This window comes from Haliotis rufescens, unplaced genomic scaffold (genome assembly GCF_023055435.1).
Source record: "Haliotis rufescens isolate VD_foot unplaced genomic scaffold, xgHalRufe1.0.p SCAF_8, whole genome shotgun sequence".
In the NCBI taxonomy this organism is placed as follows: Eukaryota; Metazoa; Mollusca; class Gastropoda; order Lepetellida; family Haliotidae; genus Haliotis; species Haliotis rufescens.
Genome location: NW_025964372.1, coordinates 50,124,949 through 50,138,519, shown reverse-complemented (window position 1 = coordinate 50,138,519; position 13,571 = coordinate 50,124,949). Strand labels below are relative to the sequence as shown.

The 13,571-nt window shown below is 39.5% G+C and overlaps 2 long non-coding RNA genes across 2 annotated transcripts; both read right to left on the bottom strand.

Moving 5' to 3' along the window:
* Positions 1–2,201: 2,201 nt before the first annotated feature.
* LOC125376837 lies at positions 2,202–3,082 on the bottom strand. Its single transcript, XR_007219331.1, has 3 exons — positions 3,034–3,082; positions 2,617–2,678; positions 2,202–2,264 (listed from the first exon to the last, which is right to left on the bottom strand). It is a non-coding gene; the product is annotated as an uncharacterized LOC125376837 (long non-coding RNA).
* Positions 3,083–6,981: 3,899 nt separating this feature from the next.
* On the bottom strand, positions 6,982–8,128 carry LOC125376838. The gene is made up of 2 exons (XR_007219332.1): positions 7,437–8,128; positions 6,982–7,044 (listed from the first exon to the last, which is right to left on the bottom strand). It is a non-coding gene; the product is annotated as an uncharacterized LOC125376838 (long non-coding RNA).
* Between the last annotated feature and the right edge of the window lie 5,443 nt (positions 8,129–13,571).

Below are 13,571 nucleotides of genomic sequence, written 5' to 3'. Positions count from 1 at the left end.
TGCTTGTGTCTAAACAAAAGGTCCTACCACCACTGCTTGTGTCTAAACATAAAGTCCTACCACCACTGCTTGTGTCTAAACAAAACGTCCTACCACCACTGCTTGTGTCTAAACATAACGTCCTACCTCCACTGCTTGTGTCTAAACATAAGGTCCTACCACCACTGCTTGTGTCTAAACATAACGTCCTACCACCACTGCTTGTGTCTAAACATAACGTCCTACCACCACTGCTTGCGTCTAAATATAACGTCCTACCACCACTACTTGTGTCTAAACATAACGTCCTACCACCACTGCTTGTGTCTAAACAAAAGGTCCTACCACCACTGCTTGTGTCTAAACATTACGTCCTACCACCACTGCTTGTGTCTAAACATTACGTCCTACCACCACTGCTTGTGTCTAAACAAAAGGTCCTACCACCACTGCTTGTGTCTAAACATAACGTCCCACCGGCACTGTTTGTGTCTAAACATAACGTCCTACCACCACTGCTTGTGTCTAAACATAACGTCCTACCACCACTGCTTGTGTCTAAACAAAAGGTCCTACCACCACTGCTTGTGTCTAAACATAACGTCCTACCACCACTACTTGTGTCTAAACATAACGTCCTACCACCACTGCTTGTGTCTAAACATAACGTCCTACCACCACTGCTTGTGTCTAAACAAAAGGTCCTTCCACCACTGCTTGTGTCTAAACATAACGTCCTACCACCACTGCTTGTGTCTAAACATAACGTCCCAACGGCACTCCTTGTGTCTAAACATAAGGTCCTACCACCACTGCTTGTGTCTAAACAAAAGGTCCTACCACCACTGCTTGTGTCTAAACATAACGTCCTACCACCACTGCTTGTGTCTAAACATAACGCCCTACCACCACTGCTTGTGTCTAAATATAACGTCCTACCACCACTGCTTGTGTCTAAACATAACGTCCTACCACCACTGCTTGTGTCTAAACATAACGCCCTACCACCACTGCTTGTGTCTAAACATAACGTCCTACCACCACTGCTTGTGTCTAAACATAACGCCCTACCACCACTGCTTGTGTCTAAATATAACGCCCTGCCACCACTGCTTGTGTCTAAACATAACGTCCTACCACCACTGCTTGTGCCTAAACATAACGTCCTACCACCACTGCTTGTGCCTAAACATAACGTCCTACCACCACTGCTTGTGTCTAAACATAACGCCCTACCACCACTGCTTGTGTCTAAACATAACGCCCTACCACCACTGCTTGTGTCTAAACATAACGTCCTACCACCACTGCTTGTGTCTAAACATAACGCCCTACCACCACTGCTTGTGTCTAAATATAACGCCCTACCACCACTGCTTGTGTCTAAACATAACGTCCTACCACCACTGCTTGTGTCTAAACATAACGTCCTACCACCACTGCTTGTGCCTAAAAATAACGCCCTACCACCACTGCTTGTGCCTAAACATAAGGTCCTACCACCACTGCTTGTGTCTAAACATAACGCCCTACCACCACTGCTTGTGTCTAAACAAAACGTCCTACCACCACTGCTTGTGTCTAAACATAACGTCCTACCACCACTGCTTGTGTCTAAACATAACGTCCTACCACCACTGCTTGTGTCTAAACATAAAGTCCTACCACCACTGTTTGTGTCTAAACATTACGTCCTACCACCACTGCTTGTGTCTAAACATAACGTCCTACCACCACTGCTTGTGTCTAAACATAAGGTCCTACCACCACTGCTTGTGTCTAAACATAACGTCCTACCACCACTGCTTGTGTCTAAACATAAGGTCCTACCACCACTGCTTGTGTCTAAACATTACGTCCTACCACCACTGCTTGTGTCTAAACATAACGTCCTACCACCACTGCTTGTGTCTAAACATAAGGTCCTACCACCACTGCTTGTGTCTAAACATAACGTCCTACCACCACTGCTTGTGTCTAAACATAAGGTCCTACCACCACTGCTTGTGTCTAAACATAAGGTCCTACCACCACTGCTTGTGTCTAAACATAACGTCCTACCACCACTGCTTGTGTCTAAACATAAGGTCCTACCACCACTGCTTGTGTCTAAACATAAGGTCCTACCACCACTGCTTGTGCCTAAACATAAGGTCCTACCACCACTGCTTGTGCTTTGTAGCAGTTTAGTGAAGGTCTTTTTATAGCGAACAAACACATGCTACGGGGTTGAGGTCTTTATTGCGATGCGTTGAGTGTGATCAAGGATCTATATATCATACACCCTGAAACACATAATAACACAATAAATACTAAGCAAAACATTATTATTAATGCTAGATACATAGCATAGGCTTATTACAAGTAAGTATTTACATATATTAGTCATCCATTAAACACAAGATGTACATGATCAACAATACCGACATTCAAGGGAGATAACTCCTTGACTTTCATTTGACTATAATATATACACAATATATATACATAATATAAATGCATAACACTTACACATTCTGCATAAACATATACAATACTTTAAGACAGAAATTAATGATATGAGCTTACATTAAATGTGGTCATCACAATTAGATTACATTGTAAGTCTTAGACAAATATAAATAACACAATGCATACCCTGTGGGTGATACAAGGGTGTGGATCCCAACTGCCACACGTATGGCAACACCATAGATTATCTGAATAAACGATACATAGACTAAAACACTATTTAACATTTAATATATTGAACAAAGTAATACACACATTTTATTTACAATGATTTGCATTGTATCACATCTGAATCTCTACATTACAAAGCTTATTAAAACACTCTTGAGGTAAAACACTTTCACACATATTTCATTGAAGTGGTAGAATACATTTTAGTGATAAAGTATGGGTGTTTAGCTTATCTTATGCAGATTTAAATATTTAGACATAAATCAACATTTATGTTAGATTACATACATTTAGTTTACTTCATATAACACTTTGAACATACTGTATTATTTAAATACAACACAAGATAGAGATTATAACTATTCAACTCACCTGATTTAATATTGTCTCTTTACACTTTGCTGGTCTGAGCAGTTCTGTCAGTTTATCTGCTGAGAGAGTATGCAGTGTAATCAAAGCATGCAGTTTAACAATAGGTGTTAGCTTGGCCAATCAGCAAATGAAGCTTCTGGCCATGGGGCAGTTAGTAGGTAAGACAGGTCAGATACACTTTGTTATATCTGACTGAAACGGACAACTAGTTATATATGATAAATATACGTAAAAACCTAAAATGAAATTAAAACAAATATATACAAAACATACATCGGCCACATACTTTCCTCCATCGAAAAATGACGTCCACGTCACTTTACCGTGCCAGTGACAAGATCCAAGATGGCATTAGAAAGTCGGTGCTGCTGTTCTCGGAACAATCCGTCAGCTTGAAGTGAGCTGAGATAGTTGGCTCGCGTACGCCAGTCCCGATCTGCAACTGCAGAGAGAGCAAACTCTCCACTCTTCATCCATTTCGGCTGTGTCCGGGTCCGAGTAGACTGCCGTGGACGTGGAACAGGAGTGGTTGTCTCTGGAGTTGGATGTTGCTCTCTTTCTTCATTGTCATTGTCATCATCATGATCTGTCCCAGTAGCGTCATCTTCTTCACGAATCTGCTCAACATGCTGAACAGCATCCTCGGTTGGCTCTTCCTCCCCCTCTGCAATAGGAGTTCCATCTCCTTCAGATACAGTCTCTGATGGTTCCTCTTCAGTTGGCCCATCCACTGGTATATCAGTGGACACTGAAGCTTGTGGAGGGTGGGCATACTCAACAACAGTATCCTCGTCCGATGAAACATCGTCGTTGCTTTCTGTTGTCCTAGCAACTGGTGCTACTGGCAGTGTCCTCTGTCGTCTTGGTTTGGGTATTGGCACACCAAGGCTAGGCATAGAACCAACTGGCAGCAGGAGGTTACGATGCAAAATTCTCTTCCGCCCCTCACCATTTTCCTTACCAACTTCAAAGACTGGTATGGATGGGTTGGGTCGGCGTAGCACGACATAAACATCTTCCTCCCACTTGTCAGCTAACTTATGTCTACCTTCAAAGGCAACGATCTTCACTAAGACCCGGTCTCCTGGCTCTAACATGGCTGCTCTGGCTCTGTGATCATAGCCAATCTTCTGCTTGGATTGTGATTTCATTGCTGCTGTAGTAGTTAGCTCATAAGCTTGTCTGAGGCGATCTTTCAATGACTTGGTGTACTCGGTGGTGGACTTGGTACCTTGTGTCTCTATGTCCAAGCCAAAAGCTAAATCCACAGGTAGTCTAGGGTGTCTCCTGAACATCAAATAGAATGGAGCTGTTGATGTTGATTCGTGGCGGGTACAGTTGTAGGCATGGACGAGTGGTCCAACATGAGCCTTCCAATTCTTCTTCCTGTCCTGATCAAGAGTGCCAAGCATGTCGCATAGGGTGCGATTAAATCGCTCACACATCCCGTTGCCCATTGGATGGTAAGGTGTTGTGCGGGACTTGTCGATGTTCAGTAACTGGCATAACTCTTGCATTATCTTGCTGGTGAAGTTAGCTCCCTGATCCGAGTGAATTCTCTTTGGTAGAACGTAATGAACTATGAAGTTCGAAAAGAAAGTCTCAGCTGTTGTCTTAGCAGTCATGTTCTTGGTTGGGTATGCTTGTGCATAACGAGTAAAGTGGTCGGTCACAACCAAAACATGTTCTACTCCTCCTTTTGATGGTTCTAAGGTAAGAAAATCCATGCAAACAAGTTCCAAAGGTTCTGTTGTCTCAATACTTATCAATGGGGCTCTGATGTTGGTTGGTGCAGGTGAGTTTCCAAATCACGAGACATTCCTGGCCAGTAGAATCTATCTCTCAATAGTGACATTGTCCTGTCTCTGCCAGGATGTCCAACATTGTCGTGTAAACTCCTCATAGCCGCAGTGCGACATCTAGATGGAAGAACCAACTGGTCGTGATCAGCTCCATTGACATTGGTGACTCTGTATAAAACTCCTCTTTTGAGCTTGAACTGTTTGTAGCTTTTAAGCAGAGTAGTCATCTCTTGGTCCCGTAGAAACTGAGTTCTGTCTGGTCTCGTCCCATTCCGCAAGTGGTCTATGATCTCCACAAGTAATTGGTCTTTCGCTTGTGTGTGTCTCCAATCCCTGGCATGGTATTAGGCTTGAAATCAGTCTGTGCAGCCGCTCCAGACTCTAACACAAGTGGACCTTCCTGTTGTGCGACACCTGAAATCCAAGTCTTAAGGTCCTCAGGGGTGTCAACCTTAAGAGACATCCCCATCTTGGCAAAGACTGTAAGTAAGCTCTTCAATTCTTCCTCTCCGAGTTCCATTGTTAAAGAAATAAATCAGTGAGAGTTCTCCGGGAAGACCATGAGTATATCATATACACAAAAACAAATGAATGGATCTTATGAAAGAAGACACAAATCAAATGTGTAAACCGTCAAATCGTGTGAAAGATAACACAAGTCTGATGTGTAAGCCGTCAAACGAACAAAACTGTATCTACTATAGTCACATGATTACTTATGTAGTTATGACCACGTGATATAACACCCGAACGAAGATATAGCTAGGGCGAGATAAATGCAGTTGTTATTATGGGTAATAACAATACACATGGAAAGAAAACGGTTGCAGTTGGATAACTGACGAGTTAGACTTACTTACCAAATAGGACTAATTCATGTTGGCTAAATGTAGAAACAAAACAGAAATACAAGACAACACAATACGACATAGGTATAGGGAATGTGTTAGTAACAGTGCAGTAAAGTAGTGCTTACTGAGTCTGTCGTCAGGGTGTCAGAACATGAACACTTACATGATTACATTTTAATAAATACCTATTTATGCTTTATTATTTAAAGGTTTATTTAACTGAAAAAATGAAAGCAATAAATCACACGCTCATACTCACATTATGATGACTGGGAACTTCAACTCACTAAACTAATGCAGTATTACACTACTCAGGGTATGTAGATGTACTTATAGTGATACACAAACAGCAATGAACACATGAACTAAGAAAACTAAAGTAACTAAGAGTAACTAAAGAGTGACTGACTTGGGTTCAACGCCGTTATCAACAGTATTCAAGTTATATCACAGCGTATCAGCTTAATGTGGGGGAATAACCACAAGTGATGCAGGTCTCAGAGAGTTACCACTTTGGTGAAACCCATTGACACAGGGACATGGTGCTGACAAACCTAGAAACATAAAAGGGGTAATCCGGATTTGAAACGCTAAGGATAACTAATGGTGATCACCAAGGAATAAGATAAAATAAATAATTGTCAAAGACTACATGATAGCTAATTTATCTGGCCAGAAAATATAAAAATATGCAATAACAATACACAGCTACTAAAGCTAAATTACACAAGTGTTGAAAGAGTTGGTACCAACGTGGCTGGAGCAAAATATATTACAACTACATGTATGACGCAAGCAAGAAAATATTTAAACTCAAGACCTAATATATTGAAAGTACAACAGAAAGAACAATGTACATGTCCTACATGACTGATATCAAATCAGTAAACACAGCTTATCATTAGCTTTAAATGCTGTGTCAATACAGCAAAATATCGATGACAAATATCAAACAAGTCAAAGATGAAAAATTACATCATATAGATATGAGTAATATATAATTAATCAGAATTTATCAAACTTCAAATGTCTTTAGAATTCAGTTTATGTAGACAAACTGTCACAGTATGTGATACAGCATATGACACATGGTCATGACTGAACATCAAGTCATTACACAAGTAACTCTCAAATACCGTGGAGCACATGATGAGTGGACGAACTGACAGACCCGGACCCTCCAAGAATGAATAGGTGCACATCCCACGTAGTGGCTCACACAAGCATCCTTCCGCAAGATCCTCACTGGGGGCTCCAGTTTAGTGAAGGTCTTTTTAGAGCGAACAAACACATGCTACGGGGTTGAGGTCTTTATTGCGATGCGTTGAGTGTGATCAAGGATCTATATATCATACACCCTGAAACACATAATAACACAATAAATACTAAGTAAAACATTATCATTATTCTAGATACATAGCATAGGCTTATTACAAGTAATTATTTACATATATTAGTCATCCATTAAACACAAGATAGACTGAACCTTAAACGATTATACTAGAACATATACAGTATGTACATGATCAACAATACCGACATTCAAGGGAGATAACTCCTTGACTTTCATTTGACTATAATATATACACAATATATATACATAATATAAATGCATAACGCTTACACATTCTGCATAAACATATACAATACTTTAAGACAGAAATTAATGATATGAGCTTACATTAAATGTGGTCATCACAATTAGATTACATTGTATGTCTTAGACAAATATAAATAACACAATGCATACCCTGTGGGTGATACAAGGGTGTGGATCCCAACTGCCACACGTATGGCAACACCATTGATTATCTGAATAAACAATACATAGACTAAAACACTATTTAACATTTAATATATTGAACAAAGTAATACACACATTTTATTTACAATGATTTGCATTGTATCACATCTGAATCTCTACATTTCAAAGCTTATTAAAACACTCTTGAGGTAAAACACTTTCACACATATTTCATTGAAGTGATAGAATACATTTTAGTGATAAAGTATGGGTGTTTAGCTTATCTCATGCAGATTTAAATATTTAGACATAAATCAACATTTATGTTAGATTACATACATTTAGTTTACTTCATATAACACTTTGAACATACTGTATTATTTAAATACAACACAAGATAGAGATTATAACCATTTAACTCACCTGATTTAATATTGTCTCTTTACACTTTGCTGGTCTGAGCAGTTCTGTCAGTTTATGTGCTGAGAGAGTATGCAGTATAATCAAAGCATGCAGTTTAACAATAGGTGTTAGCTTGGCCAATCAGCAAATGAAGCTTCTGGCCATGGGGCAGTTAGTAGGTAAGACAGGTCAGATACACTTTGTTATAGCTGACTGTAACGGACAACTAGTTATATATAATAAATATACGTAAAAACCTAAAATGAAATTAAAACAAATATATACAAAAACTACATCGGCCACATCAGTATCACCGGAGTTTCGATAAGGTCATGTTAACCCGATGTCTTATCAGACGCTCCTGCACAGAATATCAGCGCACATTAGACAAGTACATGTAGGTCATATATCACGAGGTGGTTTTCCCCCCAATAGCTAGAACAGTTGTCAGGGTGTGAGTTTATAGGTCGGGGACTTTGATCTGTTCACATTACCTAAGCATGACGTCAGTGTTATGTACTGGGTCAAGGTGTGCCTTGCTACAGTGTACTGCGCAGATCGTCGGAGTGGTTGACAGACTACAGTGGCCGTGTTCCTGGTATCCTGACATATTGGGGAAGTAATGGAATTTAACAAGTAAGTGTATTTTTGGCTAAGAACTATGTTCCTTTCATCGATGATTCAAACGGAATACACCCCATCGTATTTATGAATGTATCTAACACAGAAGTCACATAGTGGACGTTCAATGGCAATTCATTACTAGAGCTCGAGTCGCCCGTCAGTATGAAAACACCTTACAAAGAAGTCAGATACGGTCAACAGTAACATAATTCTAAAGTCGTCTGTCAGTATTACAGCATCTAACACAGAACTCACCTACGTTCGGTAGCAATACAATACTAGAGTCGCATAACAGTATAACAACATCTTACACAGAAGTCATCTATGTTCAATAACAGTACAATTCTAAAATCGTCTGTTAGTATCACATGATCTAACACAGACGTCACATACGTTCAATAACAATACAATTCTAAAATCGTCTGTTAGTATCACATGATCTTACACAGAAGTCACCTTAGTTAAATAACAATACAATTCTAAAATCGTCTGTTAGTATCACATGATCTAACACAGACGTCACATTCGTTCAATATCAGTATATTTCTAAAATCGTCTGTTAGTATCACATGATCTAACACATATGTCACCTACGTTCAATAACAATACATAACTAGAGTCGTCTGTCAGTATAAAAGCAGTATTATGTAATTTTATGGTTACGTTAAAGTGGGATTGATTTTATTTAACTGTAAATACGACATCCGCGAGCGTCTCTACGTGTGTTTTATAGCTGCAGTGATCGCCTATATTCAATATACGTTGAAATATAAATAAAGGACCTTTTGAACGTTGGGCTGCAGCCCAAAACAAAACTTGTGTCTCTCTAAAGTTTTGACCTCTAATGTCAATATCAGTATCACCGGAGTTTCGATAAGGTCATGTTAACCCGATGTCTTATCAGAAGTTGTCCATTTTACATGATCGGGGTCGACTTTGGATATATATATATATATATATATATATATATATATATATATATATATATATATATATATATATATTTTACATGATCGGGGTCGACTTTGGATATATGTATATATATATATGTATATATATATATATATATCTCTCTCTCTATATATCTATATCTATATATATACGTTTAAGAGTGTCAATAAATAAAGTCAGCAGTTATGTATCGAAAACGGAGTAATTTGAGCTGTATTGTAAAACACAGGGATGAAACTGACTTAGTTATTTTTGAAATTTGCACTTTCTTCTGCTAGGTATTGTGGCCTTCTAGTTTTTACCCACTTGTACTATCGACGTTATCCAAAACTCTGAAGAGTTATGCAACGATCGCAACGCTTGACTCCGCAATTTATGATGTAAAATAGTTCATTTAAAATTGTTGGTTTACAAATTCTGTTCGAAAACTTCTGTTGTGGAAATAAATTTGAGAAAAAGCAGTTTACCAAAAACTGAAGATAGTGACCCCCCCAAAAAAAATTTAGTCAAGATATGTTGATATTTGAGGTTCGTAAAAAACAAAAACAAGTAGTTGACGTACTGTCGAGGATGTTATAATGTATTTCGTCTACAAGCAGTATATACCTTTTACTCTACACTTGAAATTTGATCTGCAACGAAACATGTTATTTTTTCCTTTTTATATGAATTTATTGTATCCTTAAATTACATAATTCATTAGACCTGTGAACGTCAGGGTAGAGAATAGGTCTCACTGACTTGGTTGATGCATGTCATCGTATCCTATCTGCGCAGATTAATGCTCAAGTTGTCAATCACTGGATTGTCTGGACCAGACTCGATTATTTTTAGGCCGCCGTCATAAAGCTATAATATTGCTGAGTGTGGCGTTAAACATCAAACAAACAAACAAACTGCAGTACTAGTAACCAATTTAATTGTCTAATGCAATCTTGCTATACATTTATTATATGTAGTTTATCCAATGAGGACTTTTTAGGAATAAAGAGAGAGTGAAGGATGATAATAGTTGAAGCTAAGGCTTAAAAATAATGTTTCAGAAATTAATAAGTATGTTGTAGGCTGCGCTGTACATGTTTATTAAGGGCAGACCGTGTCTTTTTTCGGTTCATTTACGCGTGAATCGAAAAATTGATGAGCAAACTGTAGGCATACACGTCAATCCTCTTAGTTAAATTCAACAAGGAAAACAGGTGAACTGTCAAAATCGTTAAATCGATTCTGCTTTCAGCAGAGATTACTTTGTAATAATTCATTGGGAAATGCATGCAATAATCACGAGATCATTCCAGCCAGTCAGAATGCCTGAAATACAATGAACACAACCAAATTGTTTTTATTTACTTTTACCCTATACAAAAAGGTCAATACAGATATTACGCATATATACAACAGATCACTGCCACACGTACATTCGACATCCACCAAGTGATCATGTGTACTAAATATAAACATGTAACAATATTACTATTATTAACTTATATACTCTTAAAAAAAAGAAACGCAAAACGGATATTTTTGGCCATAAAAGCAAAATTAGCGGACCAAGAGGTGCACAATGAAGAGGCTTAATGTGTTATAATTGATTGATTGATTGATTTTTAGATTTTTTTATAGGTGTTCGGGCAACTAGGCCCATTTACACCTTGCCCATAATAAAAGTTTGCTAATAACCTAGGTAGTTCATCGAGTAGTGAAACTGACACACGCTTTAAAAGCACCACACACTACTTTAAGATTGGCTGACATATTCAACAGAGACCTATGGTAATCATAGATAGAAATAGCATTATTATAGACATTTAAAATGGAGACTGATTTTTTTTATCCTTCAAATGAATAATGACTTCATTCCCTTGTAATGGGGGTGATGGAAGGTAATTTCACCAAACGACAGTGAGTGAGTGAGTTTAGTACTACCACCTGTAAAACCTAACTGACGATCTTTACGTAGGCAGACATAACCTTCCCAACGGAGTTGCTGGTTAGGAGTTAAGAATGTCTGCTGAAGACAAAACATCTGGCTTTGGGTCAAGACTGTTAATACAAACTTTAAATCCTGGACCGTTAGCACTGAGTGATCTAGCATCAAGAGATCCATAAGAAGGATGGATTAAGGCTTCCATTGTTGACCCTTAACCATGCTCGTCAGATCATCAGGGGACAATTTTAACCCAAAGAAGGACTGGGCAGCTGACGCTATCGTCTGGAGACCATGAGACTTGAATGCACGAGTGGTGCCAAGATGAGCAACTATACAAATAACAAAGTTGAGAAAATCAACAGGAGAGACATTGTTAAATAGAGGTTTGCAAGATGATTCAGGCATGATGTCAACAACAGGATCAGTCTGACATTCAACTTCCAAAGTATCAGTCTTAGTACTAGCAGTCACCATGACTGGAGAAGACACAACATCTGAAATTGTAACAAGCTGCAGGAGGTGGTTTAGGGACTGCTGGAACCTGAGCGACATCTAAATCTCCATGTACCTGTCGAACAGCCTGAGAATAAGACAACTTACCCTCCACTCGGACTTTCTGAACCTGGACAGCTTCCTGGTATTTAATGCAACCTTTATATGCCGCAGAGTGTGCACCACCACAGTTCTTACATTTAAGGGAACATTCAGTGCACTCCTCGTATTTGTGCTTCCCTCCACATTTAGCGCACACATGATGAGTGCTCCTACACTTAGCAGAGACATGCCCAAAGGACTGACACTTGAAGCATTGCAGAGCAGGAGGAACATACATCCGGATTGGAAATCTCTGGAAGAAAATGACAACATGATCCGGTAAAGACTGGCCAGTAAATGTAAGAAGAACAGATTTGGTGGGAACTTTATCAGGCCCACGAGTCATACGCACAGCAGAGCACATTAGAGGGAACAAAGGTTTCAACTCGTCCTCAATTTCATTCATCTCAATATTCAGATCAATACCATAGATGACTCCACGTGTTCTCATTAAGGATTCAGGCTCATGAGGGGTGACAAAACGTCCATCAAGTTCTGTGACTTGCAAAAGTGTTTTGGCAGCCTCAACGGTTTTTGCAGTGACACTAACATCTCCCCTGGCCATCCGCTTAACACTGACTATTTCTGTAGTGATCTTAACCAAGGCTCTAGCCAAAGCACGCTGTGTCATAAGTTGACAGAGTGTCGTGGAACAATCATCATATTCATCTACATCGGCTTTGAAGATAACAGTGGTTGATTTGACCCGCGCTGGCTCATCAAAGACAAAAGTAAGATCAGACCTTGCAGTAGGAGGAACAGTATTTGGTTGCTTGGCAACACAGGCTTTTTTAGAAGCACCATCTGGAATACGGCCGATTCGCTTCCTCCAAGTCACCACTTTAAATCCCTCCTCACATTCCATTCTGCTGTCAGCCATTGCCGAGGACAATCCCCAACAACTGGCTGTAACAATCAGCAAACACCAAATAGAAATGAAAAGGTTGAATGCACTCCAACACAGGAGAAATCAAAAGCCAAAAGAACCAAAGAGGAAGTATCCTAAACAGTCAAGTGTGTAGTATAACACTAGACAAGTTGCCGAGAAGCAAAATACGTCTCAACTCGACGGCAGTCAAGACCGAACTCCTAATAATGTGTTATAGTGTCAGAGACAAATTTCCCGGATCAAAATGATCACAACAAAGACATGCAAACCATTAGTCGGGAAACACGTACGATTCGGAAAAACGCACTCAGTGCATTAACAAAAGGGCCATGGAGAGTTCGTGCAGCAGCAGTATGAACGGTATTAAAGTGCAGGGTTTTGGATTGCCTGGCATATGCGTCAATCGAACAGTGATAGTCCAACAACATGCCAACAGAAGTGCAAAGAAACAACGTCATAGGCTGCTTGCAAGCAGGGGAATCCCGATCAGCTGTAGCCAGGGTTTTCAATGTCGCGCCCAAACCACAGCTTTGAGGTCACTACCCAAGAATGGGTATAAAAACATGTGCGTTAACGGGATTGCATATGCATTGTTTAGCATCGTGCTGACAACAACCACTCAGAAAAACAAAACAATTACGCAATTATTCAACATTACGAAATGCCACGCCTGTCCGAAAATGAGCGTCTGCGAGGCACCATTTGGTGTTTATGGCAACGTTGGCAACAGACAAATGCAGTCAGAGACCATCCT